Source organism: Strix uralensis, chromosome 2 (assembly GCF_047716275.1).
Source record: "Strix uralensis isolate ZFMK-TIS-50842 chromosome 2, bStrUra1, whole genome shotgun sequence".
Taxonomy (NCBI): Eukaryota; Metazoa; Chordata; class Aves; order Strigiformes; family Strigidae; genus Strix; species Strix uralensis.
Genome location: NC_133973.1, coordinates 43,561,624 through 43,576,245, shown reverse-complemented (window position 1 = coordinate 43,576,245; position 14,622 = coordinate 43,561,624). Strand labels below are relative to the sequence as shown.

The 14,622-nt window shown below is 41.9% G+C and overlaps 1 protein-coding gene across 1 annotated transcript in view; it reads left to right on the top strand.

The window, feature by feature from the left end:
* The first annotated feature begins 1,788 nt into the window (after nucleotides 1–1,788).
* Nucleotides 1,789–14,622, top strand: part of PRRG1 (proline rich and Gla domain 1) — a 37,505-nt gene continuing 24,671 nt past the window's right edge. The window contains exon 1 of the mRNA XM_074858562.1: nucleotides 1,789–1,912. The gene's annotated coding sequence lies outside the window, so the exon portion shown is untranslated. The remainder of the gene's footprint in view (nucleotides 1,913–14,622) is intronic.

The following is a 14,622-nucleotide window of genomic DNA, read 5'->3' as shown; positions in this document are numbered from 1 at the left end:
TTAAATTTTCTGTTTAGCTGAACCATTCTTTTTTTGATACAGATTTTGCCCTTCACAGATATGAATGAATTGGTAAGACTGCGGGCTTTATTGAAATACTTTTTAATATCCAACTGGGATTATTTCTGTGGAGTAGTTTTGACTATCAGTTCAACAACACCGGAAAGACTGTCTTCTGTGGAGTGAAGTCTGTTTTGTTTAGAAGAGCTCATACAAGACACCAATGGAGGGTATTAAAGACTTGGAAACTGAGACAACTGTGAACTAAGAAAGGTGTATTATATATGATACTAATATTAATGACTATCAACTACCTTATCTTCTTCCCTCTCCTTAACCTTGATTCATTCAGCTACATATGAAATTTATACAGGACCTACTGATGTCCATTTGTTGTCAGGGCCTCAGCAAACTTTCAAAGAGCAGAGGCATTTTGTCTCCCATTGATTCAAGGGATTGAAATTTCTAGGTAATTCTGTCAAATTACTGTCAAACATATTAATGTAGGTTTTTTTGTTTAAATCCTGATGGCCTCAGTGTCAGGTCTCAGTTGACATATATGAAAGCATTAACTTTTAATTATAGGTCAAGATCCATTAAAGAAGCTGAGACATGTCTGAACTATTGCAAACTGTGTCTCATCTTTCTGTTCTCTAAACGTCTCTGTGACTGTACAATTACCTCACTCATTTTTGTGCTGATTGTCAGTTGTCTGGCAATATAAAATTAAAGGTAAAAAGTACTGGTATACAGCATAGTAATCCACTAAAAATTGAAGCTGCAGAGCATTGAATATGAAGGCAGCAGCAATGTAAACTTAAAAAAACCACTGCATATTCACAGAGAGCTTCACTTCCATTTTCATGGAATAAATGGCATTTTATGCTCCACACCATTTAGACCTCAATCTCTCTTCTGGCAAGCCAAGCTGTTATTTTTGTGAATAGTTCCTAAATCATTTATAACCAGGCCACTGCACCACTGCCAACAGCACCTTTGAAGTCAGGTAGGGATTATTAATTCACTGTGAATTTTCTGAGCAGCTTTATCCTCTTTACATACCCATCCATTAAAAATCATAGGGCCAAAAATGAAGGTACTAGTCACAAACAAAAAAAAAAATTAAGCTAACAAATCCATTGGTTTCAGATGAAGGACTAGAAGTTATTTAGTACCAATTCTGGGCAGCACAAAAAAAAACCCAACCTACCCTTAATTTTTAACGTGGAACATTAGGGTTTTAGGGTTCCCGAAATGCATCTAACAGGGGGCGAGATCCAAGCACACCCAAAGGCTCAGACCTCCAGGAAACATGACCCACCGCCCCACGCAGCCACACTTGCGAACACGGGGAAAGGGAAAATCCTCGTATTTCACGTCCTTTTTAGCTCTCCATCAAAGAGCACAGCTGCCGGGGGGGAAGTGACTTCCCTACCACAAGGAAAGTCTGCGTCTATCTACACAGACAAACCGATATAAACTTTAGGGCGCCCGGGCAGCGCTGAGGGAACTGCCGCCGAGCCCGCGCTTCCGATCGTCCACGGGGTCTGCTGGGCCCGGGGCGATGGCCGAGGGGGGGGGCCCAAGGGGGGCAGCGGCAGCGATCACCCTGCGCCGGAGAGGGGCCGCTGACCCCCAGGCCGGCTCAGAAGAGGGTCTCGGCTGAGAGCACGGCGCGGCGGAGCGACGGGCGGCGGCGGCTGAGGGTCGCGCGGTGCTCGCCCCGCCCCACGGCCCCTGGCGGCCGGCACGGGGAGCAATCCGCGGCGCATGCGCGGTGGCGTCGCCTGCTTCGCCGGGCACGCACCGGGGAGTTCGCGGGCAGCGCGCGGGGCGGCGGCAGCGCGGGGCCACTTCCGCCGCCCGCACAGCGTCTGCCGGCGGATCCTCGTCTCGGGCGGCGGCCGCGGCGGTGAGTGCGGCCGGTGCCGGACAGCGGGGCCGGGCCGGGGTGTCCCGGGAGCGGAGCGGGCAGCCGCGCCGTGGGGGAGGGTGGGGGGTGGGGGCTGGCAGGCGGCGCCCCCTCGCCTACCTGTGGGGGCACCCCCAGACTCAGGCGTTGCCGCCCCCCGCGCGGGGCAGGGCTCGGTGGGGTGTCCCGGGGAGGGGAAGGGGCTGCCCGCAGCGGGGCCGCCGGGGGTGAGCGGGCGGGGCGCGGCGCGCTTGGCGCTGCCTGGTGGCTGTGCGTGGGGCGGGGGTCCCGGGGCGGCGGGTCCCGGCGGGGCGGCCTGCCGAGGCGGGGAAAGGGTGAAACGTGCCCGGCCGCCCTCCTCCCCTTGTCGGGCTCCGGTGGCTGCTGGCGGAGCCGCCCGGAAAACTTCTCTCAGGGGGTTCGTGGCCGTTTCCAGTTAAGCCAGGGAAGAAGATGTTTTGGCTGTATTTAACAAAGGAAAAATCCTGCGGACTTTCTTTTTTGAAAGAGGTTAATGGTTGTCTCCAAAATAGGCAGCTAATCAATTTTTCTCTTAAGTTTTAAAAAACGCCACCACTAAAACAAAACCACAAAATAAAACCACAACCATCTGAAGCTTTCATATTCCTCTGAAAACTTTTCTCCCTTTTGGCAGGGTCACCCAGAGACTCCATCTGTATTAGATCTGCAGTAGCCAGGGCAGTCACTGCAGCTGAAGCTTTGGGATGCTGAGTACGGGTTGGTGTATTGAGGCTATGAGCCTGATTCTCCGGGGCTCTGATGGACCTCTCTAAGGCCCAGCACTGGCAAGGGAACAATTTATTCATATCCACAGGAAACAGGAGGGGCACAGGGAGCCTCAGTGTCAGCACAGTGGAAACTGGGATTGAATGCTGCATTGGTTGAGGGGTGAAAGAGTGATTAGGTTTATTGGGAACAAAATGGAGAGGAATGGAGCCAGGGACTAAAGGGAAGACTATAAGCAAATTACAGCATTTGAAAGAATCTCAAGTTTTCATAATCCCTTTGTCACAGATAAGTTTGGGGAGAGAAGAGGGACAGTTATGCAGATGTTGGTGTTCTAGATGAAAATCAACACCTTAACTTTGTTACTATAGGCAGGTGCTGTCACTGAAAAAAAACTACAGTTGTGCTTTTTCTGCAGCCTTGCTGCTCGTTGCCACCTTCTGTACCATCTTCTCCGTGTGTTGGCACCACTGTTTATACAGCAGTGGGGTGAAGTGACATGGAGCTTTACCCACAGATTCACACTAACTTTTAAACATTTTTTCTGATTAAACTAGTTAGTACTCATGTCTGGTTCTCTGCACTGCCATAGGGATGCTTATGCTAGCTCCAGGGATGAGGAGGGAAAGAGTTCATGGTTTTGTATATAAATGAATAGGTATGTAGGTAAAAGCACTGTTTTTTTTATGTATATATTTGTATGTATACACATAGACACACACACACCTGTGTAAAGGAATTGTGCAACTGCAGTGTTGCGCATTCTGGGTCTTGTGTTGAACAGAGGGGGTGCCATTGATAAAGCAGTTGTGGGGGAGGTTTACAAGTGCGAGAGGTGACTAGCAGTCTGAGTAGATACCTAGTAAGGGTGAGTTTGCAAGAGTAGTTCTTGCTGGACCAGGGTAGTGAGATTAGAAGCCGGAGAAGAGGGAATGGGGAACTTCTGTGTGAGAGTACTGCATGGAAACAGAGGAGTGAGACTTTTTACTCATCTGTTCATCCATCTTACTTCAGCCTCTTTTAGACAAGAAAACTTTATTTTCCAGAACAGATTAGGATAGAGCCTGGCATTCCTGAGTATCTCCCAGTTTCTTGGAATTAGCAAACATCAGGAAGTCCTCAGGCAAAATGTGGATTATCTGTCTCTCACACAAGTTCATCCAGAAATTTGCATCCAACTAATGCTGCAAGATAACATGTTGGCTCAAAACAGTAAAACATTGCATCTGGTTATAACACGTATAGGTGTTGAGGTTATAACACAGTGGCATCAGTTTTCTTTTGTTAGAAGTGGCTAGTTACAGAGTAATTACACTAATATTGTAATTTCCAGAAGCACTCACAAATGAAGGAGAACTGAAGTTTTTTAGTTAGCTTTAATTCAGCCTCTTCGTACGTCTAGATTGAACTAGGGTTTTCTGTTAAGTAATAACATACTGTTTGTTGCATAAAAAATCCTGTTATACTCAAGGTATTAAAGGGATGGAGTATTTTGGTCTTATCCTCATTACTTTGGTTGTAAGACTTATTTTCTGAATGTGACTCAAATCTGTGTTCAAATTCTGCTTTTACTGGAATTAAAATTTTCCTTGTGTCTTCTATTGTGCTTTTCACTGTAATAGCTCAGTACATGACAAATACCCCCCCTTAATTGACAAAACTCTCCTAAGACAAGGAAATAATCATCCTCCCACTCCACGTGAAAAATGGAGATCAAATCTGGTCCAGATAGGATCTGGGTTTTTTTCAGGATATTGAGTTCAGTGTCCTGGTTTCTGTTAAGTGCACAGGTACAAGTAAATTGAATATCTGGTCTAAGCCTATGCTGCTTTTGCAAATCAAGTACTCAGATCTTGGGAGAGACGCCCCTAAAATAAAATACATGTAGTTATTGTCCACATTGAAACAGCATTTTTAAGTAATTTATGTAGAGTCATGAATGAATTCTGTGGCAGAAGCAGGCATAAAATATACTTCAGGACAGTGCTAATTTATTTTAGACCACAGTATTGTGAACCATTTCTGTTTACTGTGTTATTTTAAACAGCTCCCTTTTCCTGTGATCCTCTTTCCATCATTTTGTTCTGTGTACCTCTGTGACCTCCCTCACTCGTGATAGCGTTAGCTGTTTCCATATCTATCTGATGAGGCGGATCACAGAATTAATTGGGTTGGAAAAAAAAAAGAAGTATCTGACTTAATTTTGACTCTTACCTGGCTCTTATAAACAGCTGGATGGGCAGGGGAACAAAAGATGTGGTTGGAACCACATCCTGTCAGTATGAGTGCTGGGAAAAACCTAAGCCATTTTGCCCCTCCACTTTCCTCTTTCATTAATCCCATAAATCTTACATGCTTCATTTGTTTCCATTTACTCAACAAATGACACCAGGTTCCTGTAGGCAAGAATTTTATTTTCTTGCACCATCCTGTTAAGAGCTTTTACGTTCAGTTTCTCAGCACAATTCTGAACTTGTCTGCTGTTTTTCCTCTTGCTCTTTCTTTAAGTCCGATCAGCTGTGTTTCCAGGATGCTGTCTTTCTCTGGCTCATGTTTCTTTAATGTTTTTTTTGCTTCAGCCTCCAAAGACAATCTACGTTCTTCCCCCCATCCCTTGCTTCCTCTTCTCTTCCACATTGTAATCAGAAGCACTTGCAATGTGCAGTAGAGAGCAGTACAGAACTGGCAAGGGAGTAAATTGAATGACCTAATGTTTAATATCTGGGCTCCTGCCAGCTATTTTTGTTTGAGTTCAGATGTTGGTAACTATTTGACCTTTCAAAATCTAATTTGACAATACCCAGCCCTTTCCTTGTTTACCTTTGCTTTGTTTGCTGATTCTTGTTAAGTAAAATTTTATATACATTTGTGAGGTCTGAAATACACTTAGCCCATTTTCTTGTTGCCAACAGCTTTGATGTTACTGATTATCAAGTCATCTGTGTTTTAATCAACGTTGCTGAATACCATTATTAAAATAGTCACATTTCAAAAGCAAAGCCTGTCTTCATACTGGAAGTTAAATTACACACTAACCACCTAAAATCACACCATGTATTTTGGCTTGCTACAGAAGCATATTTGAAAGCTGTTTTATGCATATCTCAGGCTATCGCTTATTTTTAATGATAGATGATCATTATCTAAAATATCTTTAACTTTGGATAAAAGTTATGCATCTGTTCAGAAATGCACTTGTAAAATCAGACAAGAAACATGTTTGCACAGCCCAACGTATTGGAGATAGCATCCAGGCCTAAGACTCCTGGGCAATATAGTACCACAAGAACTGTTGCCTGTTTTCAAACTAAGAAAGCTGCTTTGCGTAAAATTTTTTTTTTTTTTTGAGAGTAGATGTCTTTACATGGGGGAGAGACAGACTATCCTGCAATTGCATCTTCAAAGATCACTTGCATTTTATGCATTACTTTGTGTCGTGTACCCGCTCAGTGGAGTGGTTCTTCTAAAGCATTTGAATCAACCTTTTCAAGTCTCTTCTGAAATGACTTTTGAAAGTTGGCATCATATGTTTTAAGATCACCCACTCAACATGCTTTCAGTTTTTTTAATGTAGTGGTCAGTCTGCACCAATATTATTCCAGCAGTGGTCAGATTAAGTGATAGTAAAATCCAGGGAGACACTGTGTGAAAGGTAGTATTGGAATAGTTTATTGTAGATAAAACTTCTTAATCCTGGTGAAACATTCATTTTTTTGTCTGAAACTGCAGAACTTCTATCTTTGCCAGAATCCTAGGATAGGTGAGATTTTTTTTTTGTTTGTTTACGCCAAGATGTTATACCCTATTGTAATTCTGGATGTTCCTGTTTTGCTGAGCTCTTTGTTTTCCTGTAGTATAAGAATGAATGCCATGGACTGGTTTTAAGATTCACTTTACAGCAATTCCTTATTAAATCCCTATAGCTAAATTAACTGTTTAATAGTCTAAACTGTAATATTTATTGTAATCAACTTTATCTCTAAATGTCTACTACTCAGTACTGAAGAATGATTCCTTTTTGGCTCAAAAAGTGTGAATTTGTTAGCTCACTAGTGTGAGTTTATGGGAGTGCTACCAGGAAAACTCAGAAATAGTGGCTTTATCAGATGTGAACTCTTGCAGCTGCCTGTACCTCCAGGTTTATCAGTGTGCTGTTTGCTGACCTTGTGTGTATTCTTCAGCTTTTATTTGCAGAGTATTACTCTTCAAGCTATTTGCTAAATAAAGCTGGGAGGAGAAGCAACTTTCTGTTCATTTTCTGTTCCTAGTCTTAATTCTCATGGCTGTGGGGAAGGATTGAATGAGGTCTCACCAGCAGAATTATTAGCTAACTCTCTTGCCTGTCTTCCTATGGATTTCCCCTGTGGCAGCTGAAATTAGCACAGTCCATGACATTTTATTTCAGTACTGCTGAGCAGTTCTGAGTATCAGAAATGAAACAGACTCACTGTGCTATTCTGTGTTTGCTACTGTTGATTATCAGGGCTGTGGGCAGCAGCAAAATAAAGGCATGGCTTAGTCTGGAAAACTGAGTGTGTGGCTTTGTAAGCAGCTTAACTGATCTAAGCTTGTCCTGCTGCGTGAAAACAAGAGTTCTTGCTTTTCCCCTCCATCTTTGCTAGGTTTTGCGTTTTGACTGCTTCCGTTATGCTGGCACTAGCACTCTTAATGCTGTGCAGTCAACTGAACTGGAGAGCTGATTTGTTTTAAAATGAAACCAGTCAAACTAAAACAAACACACACACACACCCCACACCCCCCCTTTCCACCAGGCTACCTCTGGCTGGCCTTGGGGGCTACCAGCTGGCCATTGTATTGACTCAAGCGAGGGAGTGGAACTATGTGGCTGTGGGAGGGGATGACAGCCGCTTTAGCTGGGGTTGATTTAAGTGCTGACTCCAAAACTATCAGTGAAGCAGCTGTGTATCAGTATCTTTCTCTGCTGACATCTTTGAAGAACAGCAGCAAACTGCTCAAGGGGAAAGGTACAAGGAAGTCCTTCAAGAAGGTGAAGAACCTGGTGAACAGATCTTGGGGTTAAACTCAGAAAGTGAGAAGAAAGGTGAACAAACTCATCTTTTGTGGAAAGGCCTCTTATGATGAACTGTAAAGTGCCCAACTACAGGCTCATCAGATCTGCAGTTCTCTCAGAAAAACTGAAGTATTAAAGTACTTTCACTATGGGCGTTCTTTAGGAACTCTTGGCAAAGTTTGATCAAAGTTTTAATCTCAATATAAGAAAGAAATTTTTTACAGTAAGAACAATCATTCACTGGAAAAATCTCCCTGAGGACATGGTGAAGTCCCCATCACAGGAGGTTTTCAAGATGCAATTGGACAGGGTGCTAGATAACCTCATCTAAGCCCCCTTTCCCATGAAAGGTTGGACCAGCCAATCTTTTGAGGTTCCTGGACTGCTCTATGGTTCTGTGAATTTTTTCATGAAAAAGTTGAGGTTCCCAACCTGGGCTGCTCTGTGGTTCTGTGAATTTTTTGTGTGGGTGAAGTGACCTACGACAGAAATACAAAAGGTGGAGATGCAGCTGCTGGTGGGCAACATGTCTAGGAAGGTTCTCCAATCTGCAGTATATTACATATGTAAATAACTACAACAGAATTACCAGATTTTTAAAATAGCGGTGATGTGTTTGCATTAGAAGACTCCTCTCCTCCTTCATATTCTCTAGATGCTGGAGGAGGTATACAGCTTCTGAGGTGTGGGAAGGGAACACCCTTTAAATCTTCCAAGAACAAATGTTAGACATGTTAGAGCCTGTAGAGGATCTTTCAGTTGTGAATGAAATTTTCAAGAATTAACTTTATTTTAATTCTGTGTATGCTTTTGACACACCTATGATAAATCATATCTTCAAATACGGTTAATTGCACACAAATTCGATACATTAATTTGGCATGTCAGTGTTAGGAACTTGAATATGTGTAAAATTTTTTTTGCCTTAAATCTTTTAAAAATTATTTCTAAAGCTAAAATCCTTCAGAACTCTTTCTCTTATGTACTTTTTTGTGCTTTCTACTAGCAGTCAGAATGGGTATTGTACTGAATCACTTCATAAGGAGTAGAAGAGCATTGGCAGACTTACTGTTTTAGTTTTGAGAGCTGTTCTGTTGTTTTCACAGTGCTGGAAAGTGTGGAAAACTCTTCGTAAGTATGCCCTGATACTGGTAGTTTTGTGACTGCTGGAGCTCACGCAGCTTCGTTTCCTATGGGTTTATGCTGTGTGGTTGATCAGTTATAAGCTGTGACTTAAAGCTTTACTGTGGTATTTATTTCTTCATAAATCACAAATTTGAATAGATAATAATTTATGTTCCAGTCTTTTCTCGAGTTAATGATGTTCAGAATGCCTCCGTTCTCTATGCTAGTGTGGTTTCTTTAGGAGAACTTCCATGAATTTAAGGTTTTCTACTGTTCTGTAGTAGTTGATTGGAAAGGAACAAGGAGTAAAATTGTTGGACTAGAGGACATGAGGAAACTCCAGGTAGACACAAAGCCCTTTCACTGAAGGAAAACAATCTCAAAATAGGAAAAATGTGTTAACACAATTTGAAAAGAAATACCATTGAAGTTTTCAATTTTTTCTTTTCTAGTAGTTCTTACAGAATTATACCCATTTAAAATAAAAATTGATACTTGATTTCAGTCTTATTAAACCAAATGTAATCTGTGTTATTGAGACTACAAGGTAACTAAGGAGGGATGCAAAACTAGTTGCCTGATAGGTTGGCTTTGGTGGCAGATGCAGTCTGGGAAGTTCATACTTCCTTTCTGCAGCCATCTTTGAGAGCAAAGGGGTAGAGGAGAAGAGGGAGGTCAGTAGGAGAGGTGTGAAACTGTAGTGTAGAGCACAGAATTGCTTCAGCTCACATCAGAGGCTCTGATCCCCAGTAAAGGGGGTGGCTAGCAGTGGTAGGAAGGGAGGAGAAATTCCTTGACTCCTCTTCAAGGCTGAAGCCAAAACATCATGTTTTATTATACTCCAAATGTGTAAATCAACTGGAGTGTGTAGGTTTGTACAAGTCTTACTTGGAAAAAATTAAGTGCAATGCAGTAAAATAAGACAGTCATAATGTGTGCATCTTAACTTACTTGGAAATTCAGGTAAAGCTGATGTGAGGGGAAATGGGCGTAGGTGTTGTGAGAGAGGGAAATAGCAGTATTTTAAAAATTCTTTTTTTATTTTTTCCTGGTTTTTAGGGATATTTACCTTTCTGTTTTACTGAGGAGTATGACTGCAGCTGTTCTGTGGATTCTGGTGGTGTACACCTTTCTGTTTCTGTACACTGTCTTTATGCAGTTTCCCAGTGTGACAGAAAACTTCATAAAAATCTGTGAAGGAGTTGTGCCTCATTGTCTTTTCCCTAGTTACCACATAATTCAGTAAGATGAAATAGGTATTTATGACTCTTCCATCACTTCTATGCAATTTGATTTTTGGTTGACTAGAAAATCCCATTAAAACATGCTCTGAAGTCCTGTCATATGTGCCTTGCTTCAGGGGAAGACAGGCAGGGTGGAAACTTGTATTAAAACATGCTGACGGTGCATAACTATTTGGACAAGAAGGCTTTGTTTGCACATTTCTCTGGCTTAGTTTAGCACTTCACAAAGAAGTTACTTTTTATTGTTTTCTGGCTAATTTTTCTAAATTAAATGAGGTATAAGACATTGCCCTACCAAACAAGTGCTAAATGGAGTATCTGTACAGAGCAGAATATTTGTTTCACCTTTGCCTCATCACAGAAAAGCAAAATACACTTCATGAAGTGGTAGGCTTATGTTTGTTATAAGATTACTGCATGCAAACCAAAGATGCCAACATGAAATTATCCAGGTTTCTTTTGGCTACAGAAATGCACATTCTGAGATCTAGAATCTTTCTGGGTTTTTTTTAATAGCTGCTTGAAAAATAGTGGTAGCTTAGAGGGAAACTGGTTTTTAAAAATAGCTATTGCTCCTTACCCTTCACAGTATTGTAACAACTTCAAGAAAAACTTGGGTGAGTTGAGGATAGTCTTTCAAATGTACAGAATTGTCAGGTCTCTTTTTCTGCGAAAAGCGGAGGCTTGAATGTTGGATACAGAGTGATAGAGTTGGAGGCTGAATTTTGTACAGCCAGTTTGTGTTATTGGAAAATCCATAAAGGTATTATTGGTGACATTTGTGTCATGGTTTTGCTTTTTAAGATGTGTTGGGGAAGAAAGTATCTGTAAGAGTTTCGAAGTAGGAAAAATAGTACATTTTTAGCTTTGATCTTGTGACCTTTTCTGAGGGAACAAACGCTACCTGCAATGAAATTATATTCTTGTGAATGAACTGTGCCCAGGTACCGTTGCTTGGCCTTTCTCTCTCATGCCTGGAGAGGTGTAATCTGAAGTAAAGTTAGTACTAGTTTTTTTCTGTTTTTTTTCTACCCTACCTGACCCATAAATGCTTTTAAAAGGCACACAGCACTCTTATAATCTACTGTCTGCTTATCCTGAATGTTCTGATGTGTTGATTTGGGGGCAGATGGGAGACGCAGAGCCAAATGAAAAAGATTGTAGATTGTGAGTAGGATCCATCAAAGAGACCACTTGCCATCTATCAACTCGAATTCTATTATGTGCTGGTATTGATTCCCCTGATCCTAATCCAATTTTAAATCACTTTGAAGAGGCACTGGATACGGTTACTTATCCCATACTGGGCACTGAACCACTTCCCTCCTTTCATGGTCAAGTAGTTACCAATAAAAGGTATATGTGATGTCTCTTGTGTGTATGTAATAATACATACTTTCTTTGAAAACTGTGTGATACTAAAATCTGAAGGTCAGCTGGCTCCTGAACTTTAGCAACTGGTTGAAACATCTGGGAAATTATGTCTGGCCATAAACTGTAGAAGATGCTAAACTAGATATTAGTAATCTGGAGGTTGTTGGAAGCTAAATGGTAGCCATTTTAGCATTGTTGGAAGATAAATGGTTAGCCATTTTAGCATACTAGAGAACATAAGAAAGAACTGCTGTACCAGATCAGCCAAAAAATCAGCCTGGTGTTGTGTGTTCTGCCAGCAGCTGGCAGAAGATGCTATGGGAAGAGTCTCAGAGCAGAGCGTGGACAGAGTGAGCCTTCCCTGATAAAGTCCTGGTTATCAGTAGATTAGAAACTTAATGGGATAGAGAATACGTCTGGAGAATTGTGTTATAGTAATCACCAAATCTCTTCCTCATTTATTGATTTCCTTTCTGTTTTTTAAACCTATTTCTACTTTTGTCCCAAACAGCATCTTACAGCAGCAAGTTCCATAACTTAGGCACTATGTGAAAATTCAGGTCCTTTGATTTATTTACACCCATGACAGCTTAGATCAGTGGGTACCCTCCTGCTTCTCATATTGTGAGAAATAATGGTTAGCTGTAATGTGTTTATCTTCTCTGGTCACAAGTATATAGCCAGGACACAAACTTAGCCGGACAGACTCTGTGTGTTTCAATTAGATCAGCTGAATGTCTGCCTTCTCTGAACTGAGTGGTTTGTTATACAGTCATTATTTAAACACAGAGGATTTTTTCTTTTTTCTTCTTTTAAATAAAAGCAGCATGTAATTTTTAATACATATACAATCCAGTTTCCAGCTGGAGTTGAGAGCTGCTGAGTAACGTTCCTCAGTTTGGTGTCTGTAAAGTATGGGGAGATGGTCTGAACTGCAAAATGAAAGTTGGCTTGTTTGTAATTTACAAAGCACATGCAAATGTTCCATCTGTATGAAAACAGGGGAACAAAATAAGGGAGGAAAATGAAATGAGTGCACGTTCAAAACTTATAATTTAGAGAGGCTGCGAGTGAAAACATGCGATAAAAGTGCAGCAATTCTGATACAATTCGTGTGTGTTTTTCTTGAAAAGAGCTAGCAGGTCCATTGATTTTTTTATCTTACTATAAATTTAAAAAAATACATGATCACTATTCAGTAAGCAGCTGTCACTTTACTAGTATACTAAAAGAACTTTTAAAAATGTATTTTAAAAAACTTCAGCCTTCTGTAAATGTGAGGCAAAAGGCTCATAATGTAGTTTGCCTAGCTTATTGTGGATTGACTTTGTTACTTCATTATATTAGAAGCTGGTAAAATTTTGGAGAGGAAGTTGTTGAAAATACTGATAATGGTGATCATAAATGGGATGTTAATTTTGTAGTCTGTAATTGCAAGTTTCCATTCTTTGGGTGTGTGGGGGAGAATGTGCTTTTTTGTTTGTGGAGTCTTTTGGGAGAGGTGAGGGGTGGCTAGGTTGTCTCCTAGTTTCCAGATTAGCTATATATGTGTCTTTCTTCTGATGTTTCCGAGCAAACACTCAGGGATTTCAGGTTTTTAGCTCTTAGATTGGGCCCTGAGGTATCTTGTGTATTAGCAGTATTTAATTTCCACAGTAAGAACACAGTATTTGAAGACAAGAGATAAGCACATAGACTGCTTCAGAAATCTCTTACTGTAGTGAGGTTTGTTTGTTTCTGGGGGGTTTTTTTGTTTGGTGTTTGGCTTGAGGGAGAGCCTCACGTTACCTCTGGCTTTCTCAACTTGTTTGTCAGATTTTGTAGCTGTGCAGGAAGTTTTGCCAGACATTCACTGTCAACCCATAACAACCTTTAGTCCTTTGCTGAGGAGCTGTTTACCCAGAGCTTCCTTCCTCACAGCTTCTTACTACTTTGAGTGTAGTCATACAGGATGCATTGACTGTATCTGCAGTAGCATTTTGGTTCAGATGAGGAGTATGCTTTGGAAGCATAACTCCCAGTTATCACCGCTTACTGTGCATTGGTTTACATTGCACAATCCTTTCAAAGCACTCAGACTGCATTACTTTTGGATGAAAGTAAACCAGAAGATACACTCCAAGAGCATACCTGTTGCAGTCCCACTGCCACACAGTGTTCAGCTCATGGAATCAAATTAGAGCTATCCCAAAGTAAAATTCTCAATGTGCGTGTTGTATTAACGTTGGGTCCTCAGTACAGCTGTTTTGTTCTTCAGATTCTTCAGGAGTACAGAGAAACTGTCTGAGTAGCCAGGGATCAAGTTAGGAAGGCCAAAGCACTGACAGAATTAAATCTGGCCAGGGACATCAAGGGCAACAAAAAAAGCCTTTACAGGTACGTCGGTGATTAAAGGAAGGCTAGGGAAAATGTGGACCCTCTCTGGAAGGAAAAGGGAGACATGGTCACCCAGGATATGGAGAAGGCTGAGGTAGTCAATGACTTTTTTGCCTCGGCCTTCACTAGTAAGGGCTCCAACCACACCACGCAAGACACGGAAGATAAAAGTGGGACTGGGAGAAGGAGGAACTTCCCACTGTAGAAGATCAGGTTCCTTAAATGGTTTTGAACCTGAAGGTGCACAAGTCCGTGGGACCTGATGAGATGCATCTGCGGGTCCTAAGGCAACTGGCAGATGAAGTGGCTAAGCCACTATCTGTCATATTTGAGAAGTTGTGGCAGTCTGGTGAAGTTCCTGCTGACTGGAAAAGGGGAAAAAAAGAAGACCTGGGGAACTACAGGCCAGTCAGTCTCACCTCTGTGCCCATCAAGGTTATGGAGCAGATCCTCCTGGAAGCTACACTAGGGCACATGGAAGACAAGGAGGTGACTGGTCACAGCCAATATGCCTTCACTAAGGGCAAATCGTGCCTGACAAATCTGGTGGCCTTCTTCGATGGGGTTACAGCGTTGGTGGATAAGGGAAGAGCAACTGACATCATCTACTTGGACTTGTGCAAAGCATTTGACACTGTCATGCACGACATCCTTGTCTCTAAATTAGAGAGACATGGGTTTTATGGATGGACCACTCGGTGGATAAGGAATTGGCTGGATGGTCGCACTCAACTAGTTGTGCTCAACAGCTCAATGTCCAAGTGGAGAGTGGTGACGAGTGGTGTTCCTCAGGGGTCATTACTGGGACCGGA